The sequence below is a fragment of the Heteronotia binoei genome, chromosome 17 (assembly GCF_032191835.1).
Source record: "Heteronotia binoei isolate CCM8104 ecotype False Entrance Well chromosome 17, APGP_CSIRO_Hbin_v1, whole genome shotgun sequence".
Classification (NCBI taxonomy): Eukaryota; Metazoa; Chordata; class Lepidosauria; order Squamata; family Gekkonidae; genus Heteronotia; species Heteronotia binoei.
In genome coordinates, this window is record NC_083239.1 from 10,193,359 (window position 1) to 10,210,499 (window position 17,141).

Sequence of the window (17,141 nt, forward strand, 5' to 3'; positions counted from 1 at the left end):
GTGTTCCAGGCCTCTGCTCTGCAAGGATGAGATCTCTCAAAACATTTCATCCCCTGCAATTATTCTTCTGTGGCACTCCCCATCTGGCCTCCTCCAGCCAGTGTGATCTACTGACATAATAATTGCACAGTGTTATTTAGTTATGCTGTCTTATCTGCAACGGAGTGCAGCCGGCCCTTCCTACATGCCTGGCTGACTCTTATGAAATACTGAGACGGGTGTGTGTGGAACGACCTCTGCTGTGCTCAATTTTTGCTCCCCTTTCACAAATGGATGAGTGCTTGTATCCCACCCTCAACCTCCGAGAACCCCTCCCCCCAACTCCTAGCTTCTGGCAATGGCTGCATGCACAGCTTTGCAATTGTGCTGATCACTTACTGGGGGAAGAAGCAGGATGAGGGCCCTCTAATGCAGATGTGGTGTAGCGGTTAAAGTATCTCAGGAGGACTTCAGAGATCTGATGAGTCAGCATGGTGTAGGGGTTAGTGCGTCTGTGGAGGAGCTAGGAGACACCAGTTTCAAATCCCATCCTGCCTTGAAAATGCACTGGCTAACTTTGGGCTACTCCGATTCATTCTCTCTCCCTCCAGCTAACCTATCTCACAGGCTTCTTGTTGAGAAGTTAAAATGAAAGAGGTAAGTCACTTAGAGCTCCTGTTGGGAAGTAAAGTGGGGGTATGAATAAATGGGATAAATCACCACTCTGCATTTTCTTGAGCCAATCTGTCCCTCTCAATCTACCTTGCAGGGTAGTTATGAGGATACAGGGGAGAAAGGAAGAACAACTTCTGCAGCTCTGAGCTCTCTGAAGGGTGACATGCCCTGAATTGTCAAAAGATGTGCTTTTTGCTGCCACAGATTTACTGTGGAACTCTTCCACTGTCTACAGCTGCCTAGACAGTATCAGATATCCAGGTCCTCTATCTTGATATTGCCTGCTGCAGGAACTCATTTGGTTGTCAGGCCACACCCCCTGACATCACTATTGTGTCACACAGGATTTTTTTTGTAGAAAAAGCCCAGCAGGAATTCATTTGCATGTTAGGCCACACCCCCTGACACCAAGCCAGCCGAAACTGCCTTCTGGTGTGTTCGTAATCAAAAAAAGCCCTGGTCTGCTTATAACCACCAGGATCTCAGGCATAAAAACATTTCCCCCAGCTTTGCTACTGAAATATTGTAAATGGAAATGTCTGGAACTGAACCTGGGACCTTTAGTGTGCAAAGCTGGTCTTCTGCAACTGGGAAGTCTTGAGACTCTGGAGCTTCTCAGGTCTGGCTGACATGCAATCAAGGGAGTAAGAAACCCTCTGGCTCATGGAAGCGCATGCATGTAAGGCATATTACTGTATCAAAAATGAGAATAGTTAATAAATGACAGCCCAAGGGTCAACTCAGGCAATCCCTGGATTCTACCTCAGACAACCTCAAGCGTGTCTTATGGGAAACATACCTTCTCTATCTGAAAGGCCAAGGTTCAGGTCTGGGCGTGTCCAAAATATCTCAGGTAGCAAGTGCTGGAAAAGAGCTTTCACTGCCCGAGATTAGGGTTGCCAAGTCCAATTCAAGAAATATCTGGGGACTTTGGGGGTGGAGTCAGGAGACTTTGGGGGTGGAGCCAGGAGACATTAGGGGTGGAGCCAAGATCAAGCATAACTGAACTCCAAAGGGAGTTCTGGCCATCACATTTAAAGGGACAGCACACCTTTTCAATTCCTTCCATAGGAAATAATGGATAGGGGCACCTTCTTTTAAGGCTCATAGAATTGGACCCCCTGGTCCAATCTTTTTGAAACTTGGTGGGTATTTTCGGGAGAGGCACTAGATGCTATACTACAAATCTGGTGCCTCTACCCCAAAAAACAGCCCCCCCCAGAGCCCCAGATACCCGTGGATCAATTCTCCATGATTTTCTATGGGAATAAATCTCCCTAGGGAATAACAGAGTTCCCAGCAGACATTTCCCTCCCCTCCCCCCGCTTCCTGACGACCCTGAAGCGGGGGGGAGGGCCTCCAAACCGGGGGATCCCCTGCCCCCACCTGGGGATTGGCAACCCTACCCGAGATCCTGGAGAGTCACTATTTTATGCTCCATTGTTATAATGTGGACAACTGTGCACGTAATTATTGACCTCTGATATTATTTGTCACAGATGGTCAATAGGAAATGCAGACACATAGTTTTGTAGCACATTATTTATCATATAGCATAATTTTTCTCAATAAACATATAGTGAAAATACTAAAAAAACAAAATTGGCCACCAGGGGGTGACAGAAGGAAAATAGCACCAATGGGGGGGGGCAGGACCTTGGGAAATGTGCATCTTGTTTTGTAGATGATGTGATAAATGTGCTTGGATTGTGTTCTTCCCAGAAAGATCGGAGAAAAGCAGATTTGGGAAAGAGCACCCCAGAGACACAGGGTGGACAATGAGAGCCTTGTGGATGTGCCCCAGCCTCCCCGCCCCCCAGTCACTCTGGTTTGGAAAGGGGGAGGGGGAGACTGTGCAAAAGCTGCCTTTGTGACTTTGCAGCTCTCTCCCTCTGTTTAAAGAAAGAACAAGTAAATTCTAGTCCATTTGGTTGAGAAAGAGAGAAATGATGCTCTTTTGGAATCCAGCTGCAGTAGCCATTCTGGGAAGGGGGCTTCTAAGTTCGAAGTCTTCATGCCACGTACCCTGTCCAGCCCCCATGTCCTATCCACCCCCCACCCCCGATTTTGCCTCACCCTTCATTCAAATTTCTAACAAAATTCTAAATCCTGGCAGCCAGGACACAGACCCTCATGATGTTAAAGAGGAAAGCCTTCAAATCAATCCTACTCCATTCACCTGTTTCCTGCTTTGCATAGCTTTCGAATTGTTGCAGAATATTGGGATTTCAAAATGTGGAATACAATATAAATGCAGAAAAAAACGTGTTATGCTCTGTCAGGTACATCGAGCCCAGTTGTATGACCTTGAATTGGCAGTTCTCATATGTGTAGCCAGAGAATATTAACCCAATGGGCTATTTTTCTTATATAGTCCCATTTCAAACCAGAGTTTTTAAGGGTTTTAAAAAAATTGTTAGTCCTTTATCTCTTGTCATGTTGGCCTGGGAAGGCTGCGTTGCTGTTGGTTCACATGCTGTGTTGCTCCATTGGGGAGGGACAGTGGCTCAGTGGTAGAGCATCTGCTTGGGAAGCAGAAGGTCCCAGCCCAGGTTCAATCCCTGGCATCTCCAAAAAAGGGTCCAGGCAAATAGGTGTGAAAAACCTCAGCTTGAGACCCTGGAGAGCCGCTGCCAGTCTGAGTAGACACAATACTGACTTTGATGGACCAAGGGTCTGATTCAGTATAAGGCAGCTTCATATGTTTGGGGAGGGATGGTGGCTCAGTGGTAGAGCATATGCTTGGGAAGCAGAAGGTCCCAGGTTCAATCCCTGGCATCTCCAAAAAAGGGTCCAGGCAAATAGGTGTGAAAAACCTCAGCTTGAGACCCTGGAGAGCCGCTGCCAGTCTGAGTAGACACAATACTGACTTTGATGGACCCAGGGTCTGATTCAGTATAAGGCAGCTTCATATGTTCAAGAATTGACTGATCTCCTACAGCTCCTTTTGTGTAGGTGTAATGTACTGAGAACCGAGACGGTTTGAAGGCAACATAGTTTATTCAGTAGCACATTACAAGAGAGGGAACACGCGGGCCGGGTCCCGCTTATATACATTTCCCGGATCTGCCCCCTTGTCTGGCCAGTCCAATCCTGGCCAGTCAAACTTCCCGCCACAGATCTTGATGGGCGGGGCTTCTGGCGAGCCACATCCGGGGACCCACCGGTCGCCATTAGTAGCTATCGCCATGCGGTACACAGCTTAAGTTCAAGACATAACAGTAGGTAAATTAATTTTCTCTGATCACCATGGAGTAAACAATTGTGGCACTCATTACATGGCAGAATGCTGTGGCAGAACAAAGTTTCCGGATAAGCTGCTTACTCCATAGACAGAGCATTTGCCAGCATACCTCAGAAGGCTTTTACATCTGGTTAGAAAAGAGGTACAGGACTGGCTTGCTCAAAAATTATACAGTTAAGTGGCGTTGATAACATTTTGCCATCAATCAGGAATGGCTTGCTCCAAATTAAAAAATGTAGAAAGCATTTAGCCAGCAAAATCTGCAAGGCTTGTGCATCTGGTAAGAGAAGAGGCTCAGGACTGGCTTGCTCTTATATTAATATATGAACTGAGAGCATTTTGCCATCAAAAGGAACAGCTTGCTTCTAATGCAAATATTGTAGAGAGCATTTTGCCAGCAATATCCGGAAGGCTTTCGCATCTGGTTAGAGAAGAGGCTCAGGACTGGCTTAAGCTCCTAATATAAATATATACGCTTAAGTAATACTGAGAGGATGAGAGAACTTGAAGAAAATAATGATGTCACAAAGAGCATTAAGATTGCATTGCAACAAGAGGTTGATAACCCTGAAGGAAATAGGAAGTAATACTCCTGAGGAAGTTTTTTTTTTTTTTTTAACTAAATGAGCCTATATCCAGGTGCTCATTGAATAGACTTCCTGTAATATTGTAATGTAGCTCCCAAAACCTCCTACAAATCCCTGGGCCAAGAGAGGCCAGAATGAAGATAACTCGGGAGCAAGCCTTTTCATTAATGGCCCCTCGCTGGTGGAACCAACTCCCAGAGGGGGTGCGAGCCCTGCGGGACCTGAACCAGTTCCGCAGGGCTTGCAAAACCTCTCTTTTCCAGCTCGCATTTGAATTAGGACCAGACTAAACTGATTAAATCATCGTAACTTTAGCCATCTTATGTGCAATTGTAACTGATGTTTGATAGTATGTAATTAGGACGACAGAAATTATAGCACCTATTTTTATCTATTTTAATCTATTTATGTAACTGTATTATATTTAAAATGTTGCTTATTTGTTTTAATTGAATCATGACGTGTCATGTCTGTGAGCCGCCCTGAGCCCGCCTTCTGGTGGGGGAGGGCGGGATATAAGAATAAAATTTGATATGATTTGATTTGAAAAAGATTATATGATTCTTTTAGAAGTTTTACTAACTAAACATTGCTAGCCAGTACATCACAGTGTTTCTTTCTTGTATTGCCTGGGTTAGTCTGGTGCAGCAAAAATAAGCAAGACTCACATTCAGCTGCTTTCAACCTATCCAGAAGGTCAGCTTTGTCTACTCTGACTGGCAGCAATTCTTCACCGTCTCAGCTAGAAGTATCTCGCGTCATCTGCTAAGGCAGAAGTGTTGAACTCATTTGTTATGAGGGCCGGATCTAACATAAAAGACCTTGTTGGGCCAGGCTATGTCTGGTTGGGCCAAACCATGTAGGGCCGGGCCATGTGTGTACCTATTTAGTTAGCAGAGATATAAATTTTATAAAGAACCCAAGCAAACACAAATATATATTTTTAAAAAATTTAAAACATGCTTAAAACATGAGCACTCATTGGTCTTAAAGGTGCTTTCTCTGTATTTCTCCCATGGGATCCAGGGAACTGAGCAAAGGAAGCTCTGGCTATCAAAGATTGTAGGTTTTCACGGCTGGCATCATCATTAGGGTTTGTAGAATCTTTCGGGCTCAAGTGCCGTGTTCTACTGGAGAAAGTTTTTCTTCCAGACATTTCGTTCTCAGTGGCGTTGCAGCCGGAGCAGGCGCTCTGACCTTCTTGGCTGCTGTGCATTGAGTGAGGCCAGGGCTGCTGGAGAGCTGCTATTTCTAGGCTGGAGGGGGTGTGGTGAGAAGGCAATTAGCAGCTCTCCAGCAGCCCTGGCCTCACTCAATGCACAGCAGCCAAGAAGGTCAGAACGCCTGCTCCGGCTGCAACGCCACTGAGGATGTTCTCCGCAGCTGAGAACGAAACGTCTGGAAGAAAAACTTTCTCCAGTAGAACACGGCACTTGAGCCCAAAAGATTCTACAAACCCTAATGAAGCTCTGGCTCTTTCCTTCCTTCCCCAGGGACTTGAGGGGGGGGGGCTCAGTCAATAAAAGGATGAGAGGTTTGGCTCAGTAGCTCTGCTGTGCGATTGAGAGAGCCTGGCAAAGCAAGCTATTCCTCCCCAAGGGAGGAGCCTCAGCCAATGGAGAAAATAGAGGTTTTGTTCTGTAGCTCCTGTACAATTGAGCAAGCTGTGATTCAGAAGGAAGCAAGAGAGAGGGAGAAGGAAGCAGATGACAGCCAGTTGCTCGGGGGCCTGATTCAGCCCCCAAACTGCATGTTTGACACCCCTGTGCTAAGGGATTCTTAACTGGAGATGCCTGGGATTGAACCTTTGACTTTTTGAAGGCAAATCATGGTCTCTCCCCAAAGACTCTTGCAACACCTTTTAAGTTTTTGTTCTAGTATCAGTTTTTGCAGGCTAGAGTCTGCTTTCTCATGCCCACCTGATGAATTATTGTTTGTTTAGTTTATCCTGTCCTTGTCCTAGGGAGCTCAGGGAGGCATACATTGGTCTCCCCTTGTCACAAGAACCTTGTGAGGTAGGCTGGTCTGATGAGAGCAAATGCCTGAATCAAGGTCACTCTATAAGTTTCACAGCAAGTAGGGTTTGGAACCTGGGTCTGTGTGGTTTCTATAGTCCACGAAATCTGATGCTAGACTCTAGAGTAAAAACTATCAGCCTTCATGATGCCCCAAGACACTTATTTATTTTGTAGGGAGCAATTGGGGAAGAGGTCTGCAATGAGTTTTGAGTGATTAAAACATACAATGATGCCTCATATTGGAATTCCAAATGGCTGCCGCTCCTGCTGTTATGTCATGCCTCCAATTCCCCCCACCCTGCCCCATTTTAGTTGCTAAATGCCATTCTATTCATCCAAGAACAAATCATACTGAATGGTTCCTGCAGTGCTACAACAAGCCAACACTACCAACACCTCTGTGTTTGGATCTCACCGGAAATACAGATGATGGGCATTGCTGCACCCTATTACTTCTCTCTGGCACTGCAAGAAGAAGCAACTGGTGAGCAGACACAGAACCAAATGATTCCTGTAGGGCTGGGGAACAGCCCTGCTCATTCCTGGCTGCCAGCGTGCCTTCCAGGTAGAAGACCACCAGGGACATTCCTGGTAAATTCAATTGCTAGCCCACCCTGATCTATTCCCTCCTTCCCCCTTGAAGCTGTGTGCAAACATGAGAAGAACCCTTCTGGAACAGCCTGAAGCTTCATCTAGTTCAGCGTAATGTTTCCACTCTGAGGCCAAGCAGATGCCCACAGGAAGCCCTGATGTAAAGATTAAAGACGGTCATTCCCTTTGCTGCTGTTCACATCTGCAGAAAAACCAAAAGCTGCACCCTAGAAGCAGCTGTGCTGCACACTTATATCAATTCACCGCAAAAGCAGAGATGGCAGTCTGAAAGGTATGGTGTGGTAAAGATTTGCAGAACCAAGTAAAATTCAACCACCGGTAGGTAACTCTAGTCATAGTGTGTGCCGTTTCAAAACCTCAGTGGGTGACCAGTCCGTTAATCCATTTTGTGCAGAAAAATTAATACCAAGCGTGCAATTTCTGAAAACTGTGTCTCACAACAATCGCAGTGTGAACGAAAAGAATCAACCTTCCCTGTATTGTGTCCTTCATAAGCATCGACTTCTCTGCTGAGGAAAAAGCAAATCCTAGACCTGTTCCCTGCAGTGTGATTAGAATGCTGGAATGCTTTTGTGCCATTTTTAATGGCTTTCATGCTGTCTTCATGATTGCATAATTCCTCTGGGGAGGGGCGCATATAGCTAGTTAATGTTTGGGGATATGGAGAACTGGTTCACACATGCAGTAAAATGAGGTAATAGAATGGAGGTAGAACAGTTTGTGCTACTCTAGACCGCAGCTGTAGAATTATGGGAAACTAGTAATAATGCCCGTTGTGGGGAGAAATACGAGTGCTGGAAATTTGCTGTGAGTGAGTGTTATGGCCTTTGGAGGGAGGGCTTGAGAGGGAAGGGAAAGATAGAGGGAGGCAAGTTACGTTGAGAAGGCAGCTGTAACTATCAACCTACCTTTATCTGCCCCTCTGATTTCAGCTTTCCATCTCCTCCCCCCACTCCCTGCAGCCTCCAAATAGAAAAAGAACAGTATTTCTCTGCAGTTGGAACCAATACAGCTTATGTCATTTTTCTCTCCCCTTTTGATCTTCACAACCCTGTGAGGTAGATTATTCTGAAAGTATGTGGGTGGTCCAAAATCACCCAGTCAGCTCCCACAGTAGGAATATGAATCTGGCAGACCCTGCTCTGAAGCACTGACTGTCACGTCACAGTGGCTGTCATAGGGGAGCTGCTGCTGAACAGGAGCAAGCAGCCAGGCCTAGTTAAGTCATGCCAGTCAGATGGCATGAGGTCACCCAGAGGGTGCTGTCAGGCCTGGGGTAGAAACCTCCAAGTGGAGGCTGAAGATCTTCTGATATCACAACTGAACATCAAACAACAGATCTCTCTACCCATCCTGGAGAAAATAACTGCTTTGGACGGTGGTCCCCAGCTGGGGCCTCTCCCCTCCTCAAAATGTGGCTTCCATAGACTCCACCACAAAATCTCCAGGAATTTTCCAACCCGGAGCTGGCAACCCTAGTCAGGAGTGGCCCCAATGAGCTCTCCATCAAAGGCCAAAATAGGCCTTTTACTGACAGAACCAAGTTGGTTGACTAGGAAAGGCACTAAGGGGAAAGTGAAGGCAGCTTCCCCAGTGACCCAATCTTAAACACAGGACACCATATTTTCTCTTTTTCTCTCTCCCTTCCTCCCCCCCCCCTCTGTATCTAGAATAAAACATTGTTCTGCTAGGAAGGGATGCCATTTTTTTTGTCTATGTCTCTCTGGCTGTTTGGTTCCCCAGAGGAGGGGGAGGAGCCCTCAGCCAATTGAGGAAAGGCTTTCTGTGGCTGTTTCCCTCCTCCTCTCTCCCTCAGCCAATCTAGGGAAGGCTTTCTGTGGCAGTTTCCCTCCTCCCTCCATCAGGCAATCTAGGGAAGTCTTTCTTTTTCTCCTGTGCAAAGCAGTGCCTCAATCCTTAGCTAATGGAACACAACAGACCTTGAGTGGCGGTTGATGGTCCAATGGTTGATGCGCATCCGTCAGCCAATGGGAGACCTGCATCTGGTCACCCCACAATGCTTTATTATATAGAGAGGATTCCCTTTTGGAGAGTTTCTCCAAGTTCACAAACTCCCCACAAACAGAAAAACAGCTCAGCAAGCAAAGAGGCTTGTGCTGCTTTTCTATTTGTGAGGGCTTCTTTATTCAAAGAGAAATTTAAAACTGGAACTCTCCATCTGCAGTCAGAAGTGGAACAAGCTGTTCTGTCCCTTCAGCTTTCTGCTACTCTCATTCTCCTGCATGTATGAATGTGTGTCTACATGTGAGAATCAAGATGCCTCTTCAGGAAAGGAGCAATTGGCAAGGCTCGCAGATTCCATGGCTTTTTCTTGGATATTCCAGGTTAAATGGCAAAAAAGATATATTTTTACTGTAATAGATTCCGTGTTTCAGTAACTTATAAAACTTGTGGCATCTGCTCTCCTGCCATATATTTTGTCTCTGTTTCCTATTTATTTATTTAGGTGTTTAGATGGGATGTTAAAATAAGCCATTATTATGTATAACTTATTTATTTATATCTTGCTTTTCTCCCCAATGGGGACCTAAAGTGGCTTATAACATCATTCTCTGCACATCCACCCTGTCCCCACAACTGCAACCTGATTAGGTAGGTTAGGCTGAGAGACTGGGATGGGCGTTTGGACACCTGGCGTGAGGTTCTTGGGGATTCAGACCCAGTTGCTCCAGCTCCTCTTCTGCCACTCTAAATGCTACACCACACCAGCTCTCAAAATGGTCCATGCATATTCTCTGTGCACAGTCTTTGTCTGGGTGGATGTTTGTTACTTTTTTTTTAAAGTGTGCCCTTGGGTTTCTGTATGTTTCTGTATTGGATGATGATGATGATGATAATTGGGGAGGGGCGGTGGCTCAGTGGTAGAGCATTTGCTTGGGAAGCAGAAGGTCCCAGGTTCAATCCCCGGCATCTACAAAAGAGGGTCCAGGCAAATAGGTGTGAAAAAACTCAGCTTGAGACCCTGGAGAGCCGCTGCCAGTCTGAGAAGACAATACTGACTTTGATGGACCAGGGGTCTGATTCAGTATAAGGCAGCTTCATATGTTCATATGTTTGGGGAGGGATGGTGGCTCAGTGGTAGAGCATCTGCTTGGGAAGCAGAAGGTCCCAGGTTCAATCCCTGGCATCTCCAACTAAAAAGGGTCCAGGCAAATAGGTGTGAAAAACCTCAGCTTGAGACCCTGGAGAGCCGCTGCCAGTCTGAGAAGACAATACTGACTTTGATGGACCAAAGGTCTGATTCAGTATAAGGCAGCTTCATATGTTCATATGAAGAAGAAGAAATTGGATTTCTACCCTGCTGTTCACTACCCAAAGGAGTCACAGAGCGATTTATAATCTCCTTTCCCTCGCCCTTCCAACAGACACCCTATGACGTAAGTGGGGCTGAGAACTCTTTCGAGAACTGCTCTTAAGAAAACAGCTCTTTCAAGAACTGCGACTGACCCAAGGTCACTCAGCAGGTGCATGTGAAGGAGTGGGGAATCAAACCCATTTATCCCAGATTAGAATCTGACTTTAGGCAAGGTGATGTTAAAGCAAACCTTGCACTGGAAGGTGCTAGGGTATGTTTTAAATAAACATTTCTTTTAAGACCCCCTAGCTCTAGTGATGTTATTAATACAAGACAAAAACTCTCATCCTTTTATATTAAAGTAAAGGCACTTATGTTTTTGTAAGCCCATTCAATTGTATGGCAAGTCACTCAAGCTTGGTTTTTCCTGATTAAAAAAACATGAGAATCTCTGACTCAGTGGAGTTACTACAGACTGCAGGTGAAGACGCATGGGGCCAAATGCACCCTCCTGCAAAAATGCTCTCACTGACACAGGACTAGGGTTGCCAAGTCCAATTCAAGAAATATCTGGGGAATTTGGGGGTGGAGCCAGGAGATTTTGGGGGTGGAGCCAAGATCAAGGCTGTGACAAGCATAATTGAATTCCAAAGGGAGTTCTGACCATCACATTTAAAGGGACAGCACACCTTTTCAGTGCCTTCCTTCCATAGGAAATAATGGATAGGGGCACCTTCTTTTGGGTCTCATAGAATTGGACCCCCTGGTCCAATCTTTTTGAAACGTGGGGGGTATTTTGGGGAGAGGCGCTAGATGCTATACTGAAAATTTGGTGCCTCTAATCCAAAAAACAGGGGGGCCCCTCCAGAGCCCCAGATACCCGCAGATCAGTTCTCCATGATTTTCTATGGGAATAAATCTCCATAGGGAATAACAGAGTTCCCAGCAGACATTTCCCTCCCCTCCCCCCGCTTTCTGACGACCCTGAAGCGGGGGGAGGGTCTCCAAACCGGGGGATCCCCTGCCGCCACCTGGGGATTGGCAACCCTACACAGGACTCTCTGACATGCTAGATCTTTATGCAAAGGGAATTGTTTTCCAAAAGAGAATGTTCAGCCCCATTAACTTTTCCCTGCAGTCTGCAAAGATGCAGGGCACAGGCAGAGGTAGACCCCAGGTTCCAACTCTACAAATGGAGATCCTGGAAGTAAATGTGGGTATGCCACTCTAATTCAGATTGGGGTTGTATGGGGAGGGGAGAGGAGGTCCCGTCCTTCCACCCCTCTGCTTAGTCTTGCCTGTTGAAACCAAGTCCTTCCCCTCTGCCCCCACATTCCCACCGGCCTTGGAGGGCAAACAAGGGGCTCCCACCTTTTGATTGTCTTTTCTAAGGTTAATAGGAAGCCAGCATAGCGCAGCATAGTGTAGTCCTAAAACATCAGACTAGGATCTCGGAGACCCAGGTTTGACTCCCCCAACTCTACCATGAAACTGAGTGGGAGAATTTGGGCCAGTTGCGCTCTTTCATCTCACAAGAGTTGTTTGTGATGTTCAAATGGCAATGGGGAGAATGATATTTTAAAGCCACTTAGGGTCCACACTGGATGGAAAAGCATGATATAAATGAATAAATGAAAATTAGAACATTGTACGTTGGTCATTTTTCCCTGACCTGGATAGCCCAGGCAAGCCGGATCTTGTTAGATCTCAGAAGCTAAACAGGGTTGACTCTGGTTAGTACTTGGACGGGAGACATCCTTGAAATACCAAGTTGGGAGGGACGGGCAGGCTTCATTCAGCCACCTTTCTGAATATCCTCCAGTCTCCCAGTAGGGGTCAGTCACCAGAGGTCAACATGACTTCCAGATGCAGACACACACACACCAACCCCTCCCCATAAAAATAAAAAGAATGTCAGTTATCTTCCCCCCTAATTAATCCAAATGTTATGCTTCATGCGGTACAAACCAGACTACTGCAGGCTCTCAACACAGGGACCTATTGTCTTTCTGGGTTAAAATCCCACCCTTTCTTTCAATGTTGCCTGCATCCTATGTGGCAAAAGCACTCCTTTTTTATCCTATACAGCTGAGCTATTGCATTTTTATCAAATGAAGAGTGACTCATGGGGATATTTCAGAAGGTCAACATAAAGTACGCCTGCACTTTGGCTGATGATGGCATCTCTCTCTTTCACCTTCCCCAGCCCATAATTTCTGACCAGTTTGTCCCTGGAAGCTGGATAGTTGTCGTTAGACAGCCCTTGATTTTTGAGCCAATGTTATCTGCACACAAGATAACAAGGCCCTCAGAGTTCAGGGCCCTCAATTTCTCCACTGTGCAAAGGTCCAGGCCACATAACCTGAAGAAAGGTTAATTGCAATGTTTAAATAACTGCTTAAAGAAGCCCATGTGGCCTTGGAGATGTTGTCTCTCTTCCCCACTAGTCAGACTGGTCGCCAGACACAAACACACACAGAGCCCAGAACATAATCCCCTGCCCTTGGGGTAAAAATAAACAGAGTTGGATAAGTTGTTTCTCTTTAAGGGAGCCTTCAGTCTTTTTCGTAAAGCAATCCCACTGTTCTGTTCTATGGAGGGCAAAATCTAATCTCCCAGTCCTGTTTTTCCTCAGTTTCCATTATTTTGTGAAGCGTAGTCTCTTGTGAGCAGGATCTGGATGGGATATTTTATTTACTGACCCTGCCATTTGGCACAAATGTATCTCCCCCGAGTGCCTTGCAAGACAGTGAGATATAATTTTAAAGCACCATTTAAAAACAAACAAACAAACCCTCACAATAGTTTTATAGTTTATAAGATTTATATCGTGCCTTTCTGTCTAACTGGAGCCTCTAAGGCAGGTACCAATTAAAAACAGAGCAGTAAAAAAGTACATTATAAAACAAAATGGAAATACATATATAAACTACAAATGGAGCAGTTAAAACCTAAGGCAGGAAGGTGGGGTCATTGAGAAAATGCCAGTCCAAAAAAAAAAAAATCTTCACTTGCTGGCAGAAGACAGTAATAGAAAGCGACAAACATTTCTGGGAAGGGAATACCATCGTTTTGGTGCCACAACCAAAAGGGCTCGTCCTTGAGTTGTTACTCATCTAGCCTCAGATGGTGGGGCACCTGAAGGAGGGTTTCAGAAGAGGATTTCAGTGGTCAGGCAGGTTCCTATAGGAGTAGGCAGTCCATAAGGTATTTTGTCTCTAAGCCATATAGAACTTTAAAGACCAGTACTGACATCTTGAACTGGAGCTTGGAAACAGTGCAGATGGGCCACGGGTGGAATGACCCACTCCACATGACCCACTCCACTCCACTCCACTCTCTAGCAGATCCTGAAGGCCAGCAGAGAAGGTAACTTTCTGACTCAGGGGTATTGAACTCATTTGTTATGAGGGCTGAATCTGACATAAATGAGACCTTGTCGGGCTGGGCCATGTTAAGCCGGACCATATGTGTACCTATGTAAGATTAGGTTTAAAAAAATCCTTACAACATGATTAAAACATTAGTATTCATTGGTCTTAAAGGTGCTTTCTTTGTATTTCTCCCATGGGATCTAGGGAACTGGGCAAAGGAAGCTCCCCAGGGGCCTAGGAAGGGAAGGAGCCTCAGTCAATAGAAGGAAGAGAGGCTTGGCTCAGTAGCTCTGCTGTGCAATTGAGAGAGCCTGGCAAAGCAAGCTCTCCCTCAGAGAGGCCTGAGAGACATCTCAGAGAGGCCTGAGAGGAGCAGAACAGAGCAGAGCAGCTCTGATAAGCTGAGACAGCTGGAGAAGTTGCTGAGAATTTCTGAGTTTTGAAAGACTTCATTCTGAGGCTTGTGTGACTGCTGAAAAGGCTGAGTTGTGATAGCTGGGGAACTGCTGTATGTTTGGGTGAGTGGGCTAAAGGTGAAAGTGATTGAGAGTGATTGTTGATGATTGCTTAGGAGTGGTCTGCTCCATCCTCTTTGCATTTTAAGCTGCGCCTTGCCAAAGGGCTCTTGGCCTGTGGCTCTTCGCCTGGGGGCTCCCTAAGGACCAGGAACCCAGATCCCTGATTTCCTTGTTCTCCCAATAAGGTAAGTTGACCTTCCAGAAGGGGAGAGAAGTCTTGGGTGTGTGCTCGAGTTCGTACCCTTGAGGCCGAGGTGACTGCCCTGGAGAAGCAGAGACGGTCAGTTAGGCAATTGGGGAAGACTCTCGGGGGCGTATTAGATGAGCCCCACTCTGAACGTGGCAGCCCCGTTGCTGCCAGAGAGCGTGAGGGTCGAGAGGGAACAGGGCACCTTGCTGAGGATAAGGGGAATGCGCCCTCAGAAGGGACCTCTTCTTCGGTTGGTGAGCGGGTATCCTTTCGCACCAAGGAACCATCCCTGGGCAGGGGGAGGGGGGGTGGTCTTGGTAGTTGGTGATTCGATCCTTAGGCAAGTAGACAGCTGGGTGGCAAAACCGCGTATTGACCGTATGGTGACTTGCCTGCCTGGTGCGAAGGTAGTGGACATTACGCGTGTAGTAGATAGGCTGATAGACAGTGCTGGGGAGGAGCCTGTGGTCGTGGTGCATGTTGGCACCAACGATGTGGGAAAATGCAGTCGTGAGGTCCTGGAGGAGAAATTTAGGCTGCTAGGTGGGAGACTTAAGGCCAGGACCTCCAAGGTGGCCTTCTCGGAAGTGCTACCTGTTCCACGTGCAGGGCAGGAGAGACAGGTGCAAATTAGAAGTCTTAATGTGTGGATGAGACAATGGTGTAAGGAGGAAGGGTTTACGTTTGTTAGGCACTGGGATGCTTTCTGGAACAAGCGGGAGCTGTACAAAAGAGACGGTCTCCACTTGTCTCCGGATGGAATCAGGCTGCTGGCGCTTAAAATCAAAAAGGTGGCAGAGCAGTTTTTAAACTAAATCTTGGGGGAAAGCCGACAGGAGATGGAATGTCTCTGGTTCGGGAGGACTCATCTCAAAGAGATGAAGGGTTGGCTTCTATTTTTCTTCCGGGTAACGGATCAGAGTTGTCCACTGTGATGGTGACAAACAGTATGGACTGTCTGCCAGAGTCTCGAGGCGGCAGGAGGAAGGTTGCAGGCCTAGCTTGCCTGGGAAATTATAGATGTTTGTATGCAAATGCTAGAAGTGTCCGAAATAAAATTGGTGAATTGGAATGTTTAGTGTTGGGAGAAAACATAGACATTGTGGGAATTTCAGAAACTTGGTGGAATGAGGAGAATCAGTGGGACACGGTGATTCCTGGATATAAGTTATATCGGAAGGATAGGGAGGGAAGGGTTGGAGGTGGGGTGGCTCTGTATGTCAGAGAGGATATACGGTCCAGTAAGACTGAGGTCAGAGAATTAGATTCCCTTTTAGAAATGCTTTAGGTTGAAATAGAGGGCCCAAAAGGAAATTTAACTATGGGAGTTTGTTATTGCCCACCAAATCAAAAGAGAGAGGACGATTATAATATGATGGAAGGATTAAAGATAGCGGCTAAACGTAAAAACTGTGTCGTAATAGGTGATTTTAACTACCCGCAGATTGATTGGGTCAATATGTGTTCTGGTCGAGAGAAAGAGATTGAGTTTCTTGATGCTCTCAATGACTGTGCTATGGAGCAGATGGTCTCAGAACCTACCAGGGGTGGGGCGATCCTGGATCTGGTTCTAAGTAATGCCCAAGACTTGGTGAGAGATGTAAAAGTGATTGCGCCGCTTGGGAACAGTGACCATAATGTTATTGATTTCACCGTTTGTATAAATAGGGAGTTGCCCAAAAAGACCGCCACAACCACATTTAACTTTAAAAGGGGTAAATTCTCTGAGATGAGGAGGCATGTGAGGAGGAAACTGAAAGGAAAGGTAAATACGGTCAAAACCCTTGGGGAAGCTTGGAGACTATTTAAAACTATAATCCTAGAAGCTCAGATAAAATACATACCACAAGTTAGGAAAGGCACAAACAGGTATAAGAAGAGGCCAGCATGGTTAACAAACAAAGTAATGGAAGCTGTAAAAGGTAAGAGGGACTCCTTTAAGCGGTGGAAAACCAGTCCAAGTGAGATTAATAAAAGGGAACACAGGCAGTGGCAAATCAAATGCAAGACTGTGATCAGGCAGGCAAAAAGGGACTATGAGGAGCATATTGCAAAAAACATAAAGACCAACAATAAAAATTTCTTCAAATATATTAGAAGTAGGAAACCAGCCAGGGAAGCAGTGGGGCCCTTGGATGACCATGGGGTAAAAGGATTACTGAAGGAGGATGGGGAAATGGCTGAGAAGCTGAATGCATTTTTTGCCTCTGTCTTCACCGTGGAAGATGAGAAGTGTTTGCCCGCCCCAGAACCACTAATATCGGAAGGGGTGTTGAAAGACCTGAGTCAGATTGAGGTGACAAAAGAGGAGGTCCTACAACTTATAGACAAATTAAAAACTAATAAGTCACCGGGTCCGGATGGCATACATCCAAGAGTTCTGAAAGATCTCAAAGTTGAACTTGTGGATCTTCTAACAAAAATCTGTAATCTTTCATTGAAATCTGCCTCTGTTCCTGAGGACTGGAAGGTAGCAAATGTCACCCCCATCTTTAAAAAGGGTTCCAGAGGAGATCCGGGAAATTACAGGCCAGTCAGTCTGACTTCAATACCGGGAAAGTTGGTAGAAACCATTATCAAGGACAGAATGAGTAGGCACATTGATGAACACGGGTTATTGAGGAAGAC